Raw genomic sequence first — 15,626 nt, forward strand, 5'->3', positions numbered from 1 at the left:
GTGAGAAATGACTCTCACTTTCAAAATTTTAAAGGTTTAGTAAACCTTAACAAAGGACTGAATAAGGAAAAGTCGCATCATTGGGAGTCTCTGTGATTAGCAGCCATGTGCTCATCTGCAAAAAGGATGCTCTGCCTTTTATACCCTCAGCCCCTCCAAAAGTTTTGTCAGTCAACTCTTTCTCTGCTGTCCATTGGTGGAGATTACTTTCCTCCATCCCGACTGGAGGTCAGGCGTTGTTACACCCTGCCTGCTGGTCACAAGCCAGCCCTCCCCAAATGCCCTGACTGCCCAGGCTGTTACAAGGGGGACGGGAAAGAGGACTATGGGAGGATATATTACAATATAATCACTACTCATTTGAACATCCACGTAACATCTGCTTCTTAATTGTCAGAGCCAACCATTGCATTACTTGTCCAGAACACACAGAACCAGGAGAGAAGCCACTGTTGGCATCAAAGCTGAAATGTTTCCTAACAAATCTCCCCACACATTTGCACCTTTATTGGACATGCCCAGGGCTCCGGTGCGTGTACATCTCTGCCTCTCTTCCCCTTTGGCAGCAGTCGAACTGGCAGCATCTGCCTGCCAGCAGCAGCTGCTCCCAGCTGGGAACGCCACTGGCGCTGCTGATTTCCAGAGGCTTCTGTGTGCCAGGGGGAGCCAAGGCAGGAGCGGGTTGAACGGTGCTGGCGCTGCTGCTGCTCTGTGCCAGAGAGCCCCGGCTGGGCAGGGCACGGTGCCCACTGCGCTGCGGGCTCCTTCTCCTGCCACAGCTGGGCACACCTGGCAACAAGGCATGACAACCTCTGGGCAAGCCAAGGGGTTTCTGGGGCTGCACTGCTCTGCACACACCCAGCACACCTGCAGCACACAATTTTAACCCTCAAACTGGTAAACCAAAGGAAAACAGCTGGAAAAGATTTCATTTTCACCATTCTTACCTGCTCAACAGAAGTCTTCGAAATGAACGTTACCAAGCAGGGCCCAATTCCTGCTGCCAGCTCAGGGTTAGAAGAGAGGCAATCCTTGATCTCAGCACTGGCTGTGTGGGGAATCATTTCCCTAACACGTGCACACCCAGCAATCTCACTTACTAGTTTGTATCCATGGATCTAAGACATATTCAATACTTTGCTGAAACTCACAGGCTAAATATTCCCCCAAATGATTTCATTTACTGATTGATACTTATTGACTTCTTGATACTTAAATCACTTCTCTGAATTTACTGACAAGACAATAGGAGTGTCCTGTAGGTCCCTACTGGTCATTGCCCCAGGTTCAGGAGGAGACCCATGCAGAAAATAATCCAGGGCAAAACTGGGCTTGCAAAGCAAATTCATTCTATTTGTTGCAGTAGCAAATAATACATACCAAGCCCTGGATTCCTAAAAATCTGCTGAGCAGGAGAAGGAGGTGGAGCGTGGTGCTCGGCAGCAGGGGCAGGTGGGCAGTGCACTTTCAGGACATCCCCTGGAGCAAAACCACGTGCATCTCATCCTTCTCACCCTTCCAGCTCAGAACCAGGCCTGGGATCTCCTGCTCAGGAGTGGAATTTCCCAGTTACAGCATCGGCTCACACATGGCTGGTGTGTGAGATGAGGCCATGAATCCAGGATTTAAAAGAACTGGAAGAGTTAACATTTTAGCAAGATTTAGTTAGGGGGAAAGAGTATAAATAATAAGGGATAATTAATTTTTATCAGATAAGGTAGTTAAGGCTAGGGTAATATATCACTTGCCTGCCTTTACTATGTTTAAAGAAGCGGGATGGGATGCGGATTTCTTTGTGACAAAGAAGAGGACCGTAGCCTGCACCTGGGCCCCGAAACTACAACTATAGCTGTCCTGGTTTAGGACAAATTAGGGGAAATCTCCAAAAGGGAGCCCCCCAAACAAAACAAACCTCCAACCACCCCTCCCCCAACACCAGGTTCGGGATGGAATTTCTTGGAGGTGCAAAGTGGAAAGCAAAACCTATTTACTTACAAGTAACAAAAGAACACTCCCCAACACAAGAAAAGAAAAGAAAACACACTGTGTTGTGAGGGCGCCAAGCTTCTCTCACAAGCTCCAGGTGTCCTGGACATCTCAGGTCAGGTCCGGAGCCGGTCCAGTATCTTCAGGGGAGGGTAAGAAAGAGGGAACAAAAGAAAAGGAAAAAAAACAGCGCAAAAAGCAGAAAGCAAGCAAGCAAAGCAGCTAGCCAAGCCAAGAAGCCAAAAGCCCCAAAAGCAAAAAAAGGCCTGGTCAAACACTCCCCCCCTCTCTTCCCCACCCCGCTTCAGCAAGATGGCCGGGGGGGGCGGGGAAGAGAGAAAAGGCACAGCTGCCAGACACAACACACGATATTGGGATAAAGGCTGTCAACCCACGACACTCCACTCCTTATCCCATATTGTGAATATACAATAAAAACTTTCATTTCACTTACTCACACCTTTGACACTTACGCATTCCTCTCATCTTACTTGCTCAGACCTTTGACACTTACAGTTTCCTTCTGTCTCACATTCAACAAACAATGACATTCATATATGAGTCTCATCCCACAATCAGGTCTCCCTGAGGCACACACCGTGTTGTTCCATCTTTCTGCATTATCCACCATGTATAACCTGGTCCTTGAGCAAAGACAATCCCACGGATGGGTTTGTCTGTACTCGAGGCAGAGTTGATCCATACTGTCTTTCCCAACAAACCTCTGACATGGGCCACTGGGGCATTATCCCCATCTACTATATTAAGGAGCTCAGACTGAGCAGGACCCGCTCGGTTGGTGGAACCTCGAGTGTTAACTAACCAGGTAGCCTTTGCCAAATGCTGCTCCCAGTTTTTTAAAGACCCCCCACCCAATGCTTTTAAGGTGGTTTTTAACAATCCATTATACCTTTCCACTTTCCCTGCAGGTGGTGCATGATAGGGGATATGGTATATCCACTCGATGCCATGTTCCCTAGCCCAAGTATTAATAAGATTGTTTTTAAAATGAGTCCCATTATCCGACTCAATTCTCTCGGGAGTACCGTGCCTCCAAAGGACCTGCTTTTCAAGGCCCAAGATAGTGTTACAGGCTGTGGCATGAGACACAGGGTAGGTTTCCAACCATCCCGTGGTGGCTTCTACCATGGTTAGTACATAGCGCTTGCCCTGGCGGGTTTGAGGCAGTGTGATGTAATCAATCTGCCAGGCCTCCCCGTATTTGTACTTAGACCACCGCCCCCCATACCAGAGGGGCTTCACCCGCTTGGCCTGCTTAATGGCAGCGCACGTCTCACAGTCATGAATAACTTGAGAGATACTGTCCATTGTTAGATCCACCCCTTGGTCTCGTGCACACTTATAGGTGGCATCTCTACCCTGGTGGCCTGAGGCATCATGGGCCCATCGTGCTAAGAATAACTCTCCCTTATGCTCTCAGTCGAGATCTATCTTCAACTCCCCTATCTTTGCAGCCTGATGTACTTGCTGGTTGTTTTGCTGCTCTTCATTAGCTCTACTTCTGGGGACATGGGCATCTACATGACGAACCTTCACAGGTAACTTCTCTAACCGAGTAGCGATATCTTTCCACTCTTCCGCAGCCCAAATTGGTTTTCCTCTTCGCTGCCAGTTCGCCTCTTTCCATCTCTTCAGCCATCCCCATAGAGTGTTGGCTACCATCCAAGAATCGGTATACAAATAGAGCCTTGGCCACTTCTCTCTCTCTGCAATACCTAGGGCCAGTTGAATAGCTTTGATTTCAGCAAATTGACTGGATTCGCCCGCTCCTTCAGTAGCCTCTGCAACCCGTCGAGTGGGACTCCATACAGCTGCTTTCCACCTCCGTTTCATCCCTATGACGCGACAAGAACCATCGGTGAATAGAGCGTAACGCGTTTCTTCTGCTGGTAACTGATTGTATGGCGGAGCTTCCTCAACCCGGGTCACTGGCTCTTGTTCCTCATCCGCGACACTAAAGCTTTCACCTTCGGGCCAATTTGTAATTATTTCCAGGATCCCAGGGCGATTTAACTTCCCAATTCGAGCGCGCTGCGTAATGAGGGCAATCCACTTACTTCAAGTAGCATTGGTGGCATGGTGGGTAGAGGGAACCTTTCCTCTGAACATCCATCCCAGCACCAGTAGTCGGGGTGCCAGAAGAAGTTGTGCCTCTGTACCAATCACCTCCGAGGTGGCTTGGACTCCTTCATAGGCGGCCAAGATTTCTTTTTCTGTTGGGGTATAGTTATCTTCAGACCCCCTGTAGCTCCGACTCCAAAATCCCAATGGTCGGCCTCGGGTCTCGCCAGGTAGCTTTTGCCAAAGGCTCCAGGACAGACCATGGCTCCCGGCTGCAGAGTAGAGCACATTCTTCACATCTGGTCCCGTCCTGACTGGACCAAGGGCTACAGCATGAGCGATCTCCTGCTTGATTTGGACGAAAGCTTGCTGCTGCTCAGGGCCCCAATGGAAGTCAGTCTTCTTGCGGGTAACCAGATAAAGGGGTCTCACAATCTGACTATACTCAGGGATGTGCATCCTCCAGAAACCTATAGCGCCTAAGAAGGCTTGTGTTTCCTTCTTATTGGTTGGTGGGGACATAGCAGTGATTTTGTTAATAACATCTGCAGGAATCTGACGCCGTCCATCTTGCCACTTCACCCCCAAGAACTGAATTTCTCGGGCAGGTCCCTTGACTTTGCTCTTCTTAATGGCAAATTCGGCTTCCAAGAGAATATGAATTATCTTCTCTCCTTTCTCGAACACTTCTATTGCCGTGTTCCCCCAAACAATGATATCATCAATATATTGTAAATGTTCTGGAGCCTCACCCTCTTCTAGTGCAGCCTGGATCAGTCCATGACAGATGGTAGGACTGTGTTTCCACCCCTGGGGCAGTCGGTTCCAGGTATACTGCACTCCCCTCCATGTAAAAGCAAACTGAGGCCTGCATTCTGCTGCCAGAGGGATGGAGAAAAACGCGTTAGCTATATCGATGGTCGCGTGCCACTTTGCTGCCTTGGACTCCAGCTCGTACTGCAGTTCCAGTATGTCCAGGACAGCCGCACTCAGTGGTGGAGTCACTTCATTCAAGGCACGATAGTCCACAGTCAGTCTCCATTCTCCGTCAGATTTTCGCACAGGCCAGATAGGGCTGTTGAAGGGTGAGTGGGTTTTACTGACCACCCCTTGGCTCTCCAGCTCTCGGATCATTTTGTGGATGGGGATCACGGCATCTCCATTCGTCCGGTTCTGCCTGCGGTGCACTGTTGAGGTGGCAATTGGCACTCGTTGCTCCTCTACCTTCAAGAGTCCTACTGCAGATGGGTTCTCTGATAGTCCAGACAAGGTATTCAATTGTTTAATACCCTCTATCTCCACTGCAGCTATTCCAAAAGCCCACCTGAATCCCTTAGAATCTTTGTAATAGCCATTCCGGAGGAAGTCTATGCCCAAAATACACGGAGCCTCTGGACCAGTCACAATCGGATGTTCCTGCCACTCCTTCCCAGTCAAGCTCACCTCAGCTTCCAACAAAGTCAACTGTTGTGATCCCCCCGTCACTCCAGCAATGGAAACAGGTTCTGTCCCCACATGTTCCGTTGGCATTAAGGTACACTGTGATCCAGTGTCAACCAATGCTTCATAGTCTTGTGGCTCTGATGTGCCAGGCCATCTGATCCACACCTTCCAGAAAACCCAGTTCTCCCGTGCCTCTTCCTGGCTGGAGGCAGGGCCCCTCTAAGCCAGATTGTCCTTCCTTCCTTGGGCATATACCTTAGAAGTTCCTTCAAGGGGATCGGACATGTCATCGTCATCAGCATACTTAACATCTCGGCTACGAGCGACCGGAGCTGCTATCCTTTTGGTGATACTTTCTCTTTTCTTCAAATCACACACCCGTTGTGCCAAAGCAGCGGTGGGTTTTCCATCCCATCTCCTCATGTCTTCTCCAGATTCATGCAGAAAAACCCATAACTCAGCCTGTGGGATGTACCTTCTCTCCCAATCAAAGGAGCGCCAGCGTTGGACACCAGGGCCTCTAATTTGTACAGCTGGGACTTGAATAAGGTCCTCCTTAATCTCTTCCCGGAGTTTCTTATGATTCTCCTCTATTTTGTCCTCTAGTTTCTGCAGTCGGGTTTCCACTGCTGCAATTCTGGCATGAGTTGGGCCATGCACAGCATCTGCCTACATCTGCATACACTCGAAGCTTCTTTGCCATATCGAGCACAGTCTCATATGTATCATCCCGCTTCATTATTGCTAGGGCAGAAGCGTATTCAGGTGGCCCAAGTCGCACAAGTTTCCTCCACATTACAGGTGTGCATGGTACCAGGTCTGGATTCCTAGTTGTTGTATCATCTGAGAAAATGAGCTCTGCCACCGCCATCTCTCTCAGGCGTTGGATCCCCTGTTCTATGGTCTTCCACCGTGTCTGCTGCATATAGAGATCATCCGTACACAGGTATCATTCTGCTACGCTTCTTAGGACCCGTTCCCAGAGGCTGTGAGGGTTAGCCCCCCTCATCATACCTTGATCGATGACAGGATCATGTGACAGGGATCCCAAATGCCTCGCTTCAGTACCATCCAAAATCGTAACCTCCCCTGCAGCATCCCAAAGGCGGACTAACCAACTAATTATAGATTCGTCAGGTTGTCGTCTGTAATCCTTTCTTAGGCCTCTGAGGTCCTTCAGAGAAAAGGAGTCAATATTAGCTCCAGATTCTGTGCCCCTTGATGTGGCCTCTGATTTTGGTGAGGGTCCTTCTCCTGCATCATCATCATCATCCTCCACCTTTCGATCGGTCGCATCATCCTCATCATCCTCCACCTTTCGATTGGTCTTGCCTTTACACTTTCCACCTCTTGTATTAGCTGCAACAGCCATGGTTTGGGGCCTATTGTCTGATTCAGCTGCTAGCCTGGAGTCTGGGATGTTAGCTGCAGCCTGGGTCACTGGGATAGTAACTAACTTATCTCCCTGTTCCTTTTCTGCTATCTGCTGCTCCACAGTATCTAGCAGAGTACGGTAAACAAATGCCAAGGCCCAGCTCACTGCAGTAATCCTTTCTTCCTTAGTATTACCATGGCACTTCTCCCTCAAATACTTTGCCACCTCGACTGGATCCTGAATTTGATCAGATGGAAAGTCCCAGTCTATATGATCGGAAAATTCCTTTAAAGTCGGGCCCATATCCTCCCATTTCCCGCTCCAGTCAAGATTTTTCCTGCTTTGTTTTACTCCTAAGTCAGGAGTGTCTCTAACTCCTCTAGAAATCTCAGCTTTCATTTTATACACTCTCCAGACAGTATAGAAAAGGCTTAATAAATTAAATGCCAGAAAGATGGTTTCTTTCAAACTCAGGGGAAATTCAGTATTTTCTAATAGAGATGTCAACAATTTGGAGGAGAAGAAGGAAGACAAAGGCTGAAAAGCCCCTTCCCCTTCTTCTCCCCAAACAAACTGTGTACACAGCCGTAACAACAATCCATACGTTCCTGAAACAAAGTCCAGCATTTTTATCCGACACATCATCACACATAAGACCAGCACAATGAATATTTTGGTTAGTGCCCCCCGCTTACAAAAGCTACTTATTAGGGACAACATCAGAGCTATTTTTGGGTAAGGAAATAACCCCAGGGACCACAAAAGTATTAAAACTTCAAAAACCCCTAGGGACCAGAAATACCGGCAAGCTTCCACTCCAAATGACATTATGAATCACCAATATGCCCACAAAATAACCAAAACCAAAATATTATTGTTATAGGTTTTTTTCCACTGTTTTTTGGCCTCCGTTTCCCGGGCCAACGCACCAAAAGATATATTGTCCTGGTTTAGGACAAATTAGGGGAAATCTCCAAAAGGGAGCCCCCCAAACAAAACAAACCTCCAACCACCCCTCCCCCAACACCGGGTTCGGGATGGAATTTCTTGGAGGTGCAAAGTGGAAAGCAAAACCTATTTATTTACAAGTAACAAAAGAACACTCCCCAACACAAGAAAAGAAAAGAAAACACACTGTGTTGTGAGGGCGCCAAGCTTCTCTCACAAGCTCCAGGTGTCCTGGACGTCTCAGGTCAGGTCCGGAGCCGGTCCAGTATCTTCAGGGGAGGGTAAGAAAGAGGGAACAAAAGAAAAGGAAAAAAAACAGCGCAAAAAGCAGAAAACAAGCAAGCAAAGCGGCTAGCCAAGCCAAGAAGCCAAAAGCCAAAAGAAAAAAGGCCTGGTCAAACACTCCCCACCTCTCTTCCCCGCCCCGCTTCAGCAAGACGGCCGGGGGGGGGCGGGGAAGAAAGAAAAGGCACAGCTGCCAGACATAACACACGATATTGGGATAAAGGCTGTCAACCCTCGACAATAGCCAAGGGGTGTGAAAGCCTGCCAACAGATCATAAGGAAAGAGGTCAAATTGAGGAAGACGTCTTGGCCTTCATTAGAAGGAGACCATTCCGCACATGTCTTTAGGAGACAACTCCTCCTGTGCCTGGCTGTAATAAACACACCACCTCCTACCTTTAACTGTGGGGAGTTCTATTCCACACCTCATTTGCTGACCGCGGCAGGAACGCTTCCCTGCTCCAGCAAAAACATCCGGGCTCTGGACGTCTCTGGGCAATGCCAGGACATTCCTTTCCTGGAGGCACCTCCGCTCTCGGCTGCTCCTCGTGGGGGACAGACAAGACTGCTGACACTGTGGAGAAAGGAACGTTTAACTCTGTATAAAGTAACCCGTAAGGCGTATGCAGGGGAAGGGCTGTTCACAAGTCACACAGAGATGTCCTGTGCACAAACTACGCCTGTGCAGTTTGGGCTTGGGTCTGGCTGATGGCAGAAAGGATTTGCTGTGTCAATAAGGACCTGCTAGGAATTCCGGGGGTGAATTGAGCAAATCCTGTTTTATTGCTGCTGTTTTTCCTGTGTGTTGTAATTGTGGTTGTATTTTCAGTGTGTGAATGTTTGAGGAAGATGATGTGGGTGGATGCCGATGTGGTGTATGGTGTGTGTTGTGTTGAGAAGAGTGAGCTCTCTGTCCCCTCATAAAGAGATATTCCCTTCCCGGTGAGCCTGTGTGTGTGGACTTTCTAGTTGCAGGGGTTGGTGCTCCCTGTGACACCTGGTGCTTGGGTATACAGGGGGGTTGAGTGGTTTTTCTCCCACACTGTGGTCATTTGGGACTGCACGGTTGTGTTTGGGGAGATTTCAGGATTTTGTTTGCAACAAGTGCAGCAATTTATGCAGAAAACTACAGTGTGGTGATTTATTATGCTGAACTATGGCAGTTCCTTTCTACTGCCCCCCTCTCCGAGCATTTACAGTCTCCTGCCACGAGGAGGACACTCTCTTTCCTCCCCTGGACATCCTCTTTCCTTTCCTGGACACTCCCTTTCTCTCCTGGAGCTGTTCTCTATTAAAGCTGTGGGACTTTGGTCCCGGGAAGAGAGAGTGCCTCTCGTCTTTTGCTTTTGTCCTTGTCAGTGTCACTGGGCCCAGAGCTCGCCAAACTGATCCCCCACGAGATGAAAACTGACAAATGGTCCCATATACACAGCTCAAAAATTGGCCACATTTCTGATGGACTTGAGTGTTCGCCACATTTTTGGAATTCCCTATTCCTACACAGGTCAGGCAATTGTTGAAAGGACGCACCACACTCTAAAACCATTCTACAACAAGAAAACGGGGAGTGGCCCAAGCAACACCCCACATGAGGTTGAGCAAAGCTTTATATGTCTTTATGTTTTTAATAGCTCATTTGCAGGAACTAATCCTCCAATTTTTAGGCACTTTTCAAACAGCACACAGGAAAAATTGAAAGAAAATCCTTCAGTTCTGATCAGAAACCTTGAGTTAGGACAAACTGAAGGACCATTTCCACTAATCACTTGGGGCAAAGGGTATGCTTGTATTTGCACAGGTGCCGGACCTAAGTGGGTCCCCGTGAAGGATGTGAAACCGTCTCATACACAAGAGCACACCGACAATTCCACCAGCAAGGAAATGAGCACGCAGACGTGAGCCGCACGGAGAAGCTACGGTGCATGCCAGACGTTCCCCGTTCAACCTGTGAAAGCTACAATTCTGGAGTTTGATGTTGATTTTTGGACTGGGAAAATGGTTTGTATCATAGAGCTCTTTCAGCAAAAGCGTGGTGTCCATTGTGTTCCAAAGAATTCCAAGATATCCAAATTTGTAAAAATTGAAGGTTAGAGGGACAGTTTAGTGCCCTATAGTTGGCCAGTCCCTGAACAAGCGCTAAAAGATTTGCTTGAGAACTGAAATAGATGGGGAAGCTTTTGCCAAAAAACAGCTGAACAGGAACATGGAGCTTGATCAAATGATATACTGGCACTTGTTGGTTTTGCTTGCTTGCTTTTGCATGCATACGTGCCTGTAGATCAACCAAAAATGAAGGTTTGCCTTGCTTTAGCCAAGTCAGCAGGCTCAGACACCATGTGTTTGACCCATTTCAGCCCAGACAAATCATTTGCAACCCGTCTGGTCGGTGTGCCTGTGCCAGCCAAGGAGCAGCCAATACCCAGTCGTGACAAATATTGGTGTGAGGCTGCCAACGAGACCAATCCCATAACCAGCTGACATCACTGGGCCCCTGATCTTCTTAAAGCACCTTCTGAACCTCAAGAATTAGGATTCTTGGTTCATTGCTGATGGAATTTTCTGCTGAGTTTCAGTACCAGGGAGATCCACAGTTGAATGTTACTCCCCATCATCCTGAGGACAGATACTCCAGTTTGTGGTGCAATTGTACTACCCCAGTGCCCCCTAAGGGTGAAACTGCTGACCAGTAGATGACCTAGATGAGTCCCCACATCAATTAGCAACAGAATATTGGCTCATTTGTGGAGATAGAGCCTGGCAGGACATTCCCTCAAAAATTAAAGGTGGCCCATGTAGCATCAGACAACTCACTGTGATAGCACCTATCGTTCAAAAAGCCAGCAAGAGAAAACACAGAGAAAAAAGATTTGCCCATCATTATAAAGAAAACTGTAATAGCAATTTCAGACCCTAGGGCCCTGCAAAATGAGGTACGTTGAATTTATTTCTACATCAACTTGCCTTGGGTGAGGCATTGAAACCATTACACCGATTGGGGTGTTGGCTGAAGAAAGAAGACAGTGCTACTTCCATTGCAATTAGTGACATGAGGACTGATGTTAGTGCTGTCAGACATGCAACCTTACAGAACAGAGCAGCAATTGATTTCCTTAGCAGCCATTCCATGTGTTCAGTGTCGCCCCCATGTTCAACACTGTCACTGTCAGCTTTGACAGCTTTTGGACTGTGATTTAGAAGTCAATCTTTTCTGACTGTTGAAGGGCTTTGGGGCCCAGAGTTCTTGTTAGGAACAAGGGATTAAGTGTGTGAGCCATGGAGTTGTTGGACCAGGTGTTTTGTCTAAGTGGTGAGAAGGGTTTCTTCCTTTCTGTTTCTCTTTCAAGGGGAATATTAATGTTGCCCCTGAGTCCTCAGGAGGGGAGCCTGTGGACAGAGCTGCAGCAGAGGGAGCTTTGCCTGGCACCGAGAGCTGTGGGAACAATCCCCAGGAGCCCGAGGAGCCTCGTAAGGACAGAGCCCCCACTGGTTTAGAGAGGGGTGAGATGGCTGCTCTGAGCCTGCCTCTGGCAGGGAGGGAGATGAGAAGGGTTGAGTTCCTGTCTGCAGCCTCGGTGCTTCCTGGTGCCTTGAGTTCAAATCCTGCACTGGCACAGCCTGCCTGAGCCCTGCCCTCCACGCTTCTCCAGAGGCTCTGACACTGAGTCCTCTGAGGGAATCCACAAAATTAGAGTTTTGGGAAAGCTGCAAAAGGCAGGTCTCAGATACAGCAGAACTGTGATTAGAGCCAAGCAGCAGCCGTGATAGGTCAGCAGAAAAATTGTTTAAACTGCAGAAAAGCAAGGACAAATAGAACAATGGTCTGTGTATTAACGCTGGTCTAGAATAAATCTCCAAGCTACAGAAAAGTTGATCTAGCAAGATATTGGGAAGGTTGAAGCTTAATAATGGAGCTCAGTGCATTGTGTTTTAAGGCTTACTGGTAGGTATTGTCTTCAAAATAAACAAGCACTGTTTGAACCAAAAGTACCCGTGCTTAAAGTGATTGGATAGAACTGCTGTCAGTATGCTTTTGCTTTGTGTGATTGGTCAAAAAAATTTTAAAGTAAGTTTTAACATTAAGTTCTTTGTCTGCTGCCTGGGATGTGAGCTGCTGGCATCTTCCCATTGTCATAACCACGTAATGAGAGTGATGCTGGAAAACAAACAGCTCGAGGCGCGTTCCTCAGCAGCCCCGGCCCGCTCGTGATTTCTACATAGCCCCTGCCAGCGTCAAATGGCACGGCTTGATCTGCAGGGCAGACAGTCTTAAAGATCTGCAATATCCTATCAGAGTCCTAGTTTGGTTTCATTCAAAGAAAGAGGAGAGTGCACCTAACACTGACCACTTGTTAGGCAATATCTTCCACCTTGCCCTTGTACCCCTACAGAGAGGCTGTCTGCAAAATGCCCAGAACACCCTCCAAATCTGCAGCAAGGACAGGAAAAGCAGGCAGAGAATCTTTCTGTTTTCAAGGTCCCCCTTCCTAGGCGACTTGACCCTTTCTACCTGATTCTCACTTGAGATCTACCCATGATAGAGCATTGCAGGAAAACACTTTAAAGGGTCATTAACCAGAACCTGCTTGGAAAGCAAGGGTAGAAACTCTTTCCCTCCCTGATGAGATGCGGGCTGGCAACTGCTGCTCTGAAGATGTGCAGCTGCTCCTCTCTGGAGAGGCCATGGAAGGGCTGTGATGGTCTGTGGGAACCAGAGGAATGATGAGCTCAGGTTGGCATTTGAGCTTCATGGGAACAAGCAGAATGAAGAGCTCACAGTGGAGATGAAATTTGCCTGTGCCTGGCTCCTCCAAGGAAACCCCAAGAAGTCCAGATGAAGCAAACACCTTCTCCCAAGAAGCTAGGAAACCTCAGAGTCCTGAGCACCTGCACTTAGCCTGGAAAGGCCGGGAGGCAGCTCTAAATCCTCAGGTGAGGCAGCACTGAGGTCCTGTATGAGAGCGCTGTGTAGCAGTGTTGTCCAGAGCCACTGCCAGCAAGTTCTGGGAGCTCCAGTCTATGAGATTCAGTTCCACAATTTGAAAGAGCAATGCAGGTCACACCATGCTTGGCTAGAGAGCCCTGCCCTTCACCCGTGCTGCTGCAGCAGGTGTGGGTGCACATGTGCACACACACACGTGCAGGTGAGGGGCAGCCTTCTGAGTGCCACTATGCCCAGCTGCTGGGGCCAGGTACCCTGCTCCAAGGCATCTACACTGTGCCCTAGACCACTGTCCTGCTAAGGCCACACAGGGACACTCCAGAAGGGGTCTGTGCTAGCCTGGCTACACCAAATAATACAGATAGCCCAGTTACACTGTCCTAGGAACAGCAATCCAGTGCAGAATGTTCTGGATGCCCAGCACTCAACCCTGTAGCCGACTTAGAGTAGTCGTTGAACATCTCTGGTGCATCCAAGACCCGTTCTGGCTTTGAGGGAATATTTCTGCTATTCTTCCTGCTGGATCCAGGTGCCATTTTCTGACTGTAGAGCACTTTCAGGTTATTCTGACAGCCTGTGTGCAGGGGAACAGGTTTGTTAACCTGAGTTAGTTTCCTCCCAGCTGAGTGCTGCTCACCCAACTAGGAATCCCTTGGAGTGAAAATAAAGTCCTAAGAGAAACACTCACAAGCCTGCAGTGCACTAAAATCACTGGCAGTATGAACTGCTGAACAGGGGTGAGCTACAATTTCCTCATTCATGGAAACAAATTTGACAAACACTTGGGTTTTTGAATCCCATTATATTTAGTTGCAGTTTAAGCTAGAAAGTGCACAGCAGAGGGTTTGATGCTCTTACAGACTTCATGAAGGTTTGGAACCTGCAGTATAGGTGAAAGGTCACTGACATCTTTTCATAAAAATCCTTTCTTTAGGATTTTTCCCCCTTCTGAGAAGCTGTGGCCTCAGCAACAAAAGGTAAACAATGGTTATCTGCTGCTGGGGAATGCAACAGGTGGATGTGTGATTGGTCTCGGGTGGATGTTTGGATTTACTGACCACTCAAGGCAGAGCTAGGTCTCGCTCTCTGCTGAGACACAGCCCTTTGTTTATTCATTCTTTCTCTATTCTTAGCTTAGCTAGCTTCTGAGAACTTTCCTTCTATTTCTTTTAGTATAGTAATAATGTAATATCTATCATAAAATAATCAATCCAGCCTTCTGAACATGAGGTCAAGATTCTCGTCTCTCTCTCCACCCTGAAGACCCTTGCAAGCCCTGTAACAGGTGACCAACTGGCAGTCATAGAAACTCTCCTAAATAAATTCACTGTAACTGTTATGCCCTCCCTCGACCTCAGGAACCTTAAGAAAGGAGACTCCAGCCTGTACAGCTCTCAGAAACCAGTTGATTTCTCCTGTGACCACACACAGAGCCTCTGTGTTGCTGTTCCCCTGACCTGATCTCTCCTGCTGATTCAGCTCACACAGAGCCTGTATCACACCTTCTGGAGCATTCTGTGGTTTCCTTCTGAGGTGGAGGATTTTTGCCTCTTCTACATCAAAACATTTCAGATTCACTGCCCAGGCTTTCTGTTGCTCCTACAGAGACAAATCACCCTCAGTGCAATGCATTTAAAACAATTCCCACACTGCAGTTTAAATAGACACCTAAGTCCCCTTCTCTTAGAATCTGAAGATGTTTGCCTGTGCTGCAAGGGTCAGTCACACAGAGGCAGGTCAAAGCAGTTTTTCCTCAGACTGTCATACATCGTCCTGCTCACATTTTCACACAATGGCAAATTCAGTGTCATTGCCAGTGGGAAAAGCCACAGCCACAAAACGACCAAATGCTTCACAAACAGATTGCAGAAGACAGTGTAAAACATTCCAGAAGTGTTCCCTGTGGAGACATTGTCCTAGAATAGCTACCACCAGCAGTTTTACTTTGCATAGGCTCAACAGCTTTGTGTTTGTGTTGCCTGCTACATTTTAAAGCCTCATTAGTCAAAAGCTAAATTTTGCTACCAGAAGCAGCATAGGCTTCGAGTGCATGGCAGTCTCTACAGCTTCAGTCTCATCCTAGGCTCCTGAAGCCCAGAGCTGCAAGTAGTGATGGCTGGGACTTGTCAGTCCCGTCTGCCCACTTGATAGAACCTATTGTTCACTGCTCTGTAAAGGGGCAGGAAGGAGTAGCGGTTGTTGAAGCAATTGTAACTTAGCAACATGCTCACCTTCTTGGTAGGGGAATCCTCAGCAGGGTCATTCTCTTTGGTTAGGAGGAAATTTGCCATCTCCATCTGCAAGGTGCTGCGTTTGGGAATGCAGCGATCCCCCCCACCTTTGTGGGGTAGCTTTGAATTTTGGATCCAGATTTACCTGCATTCACATATGAAAATATTGTCTTACAGCTATTTAACAGCCTGTATTAGAGCTTTCACGGGAGCAAACCCAACACTCTTCCACATCACACCCACCAGACAAGTAGGACTCTGAGGTCCCATGCCACACAGTCACAACTAACTTATATTTTCCTCCCTGCCACCAAGTTGGTTAGGGACAGTGTGGTGC

The sequence above is a fragment of the Melospiza melodia genome, chromosome 23 (genome assembly GCF_035770615.1).
Source record: "Melospiza melodia melodia isolate bMelMel2 chromosome 23, bMelMel2.pri, whole genome shotgun sequence".
In the NCBI taxonomy this organism is placed as follows: Eukaryota; Metazoa; Chordata; class Aves; order Passeriformes; family Passerellidae; genus Melospiza; species Melospiza melodia.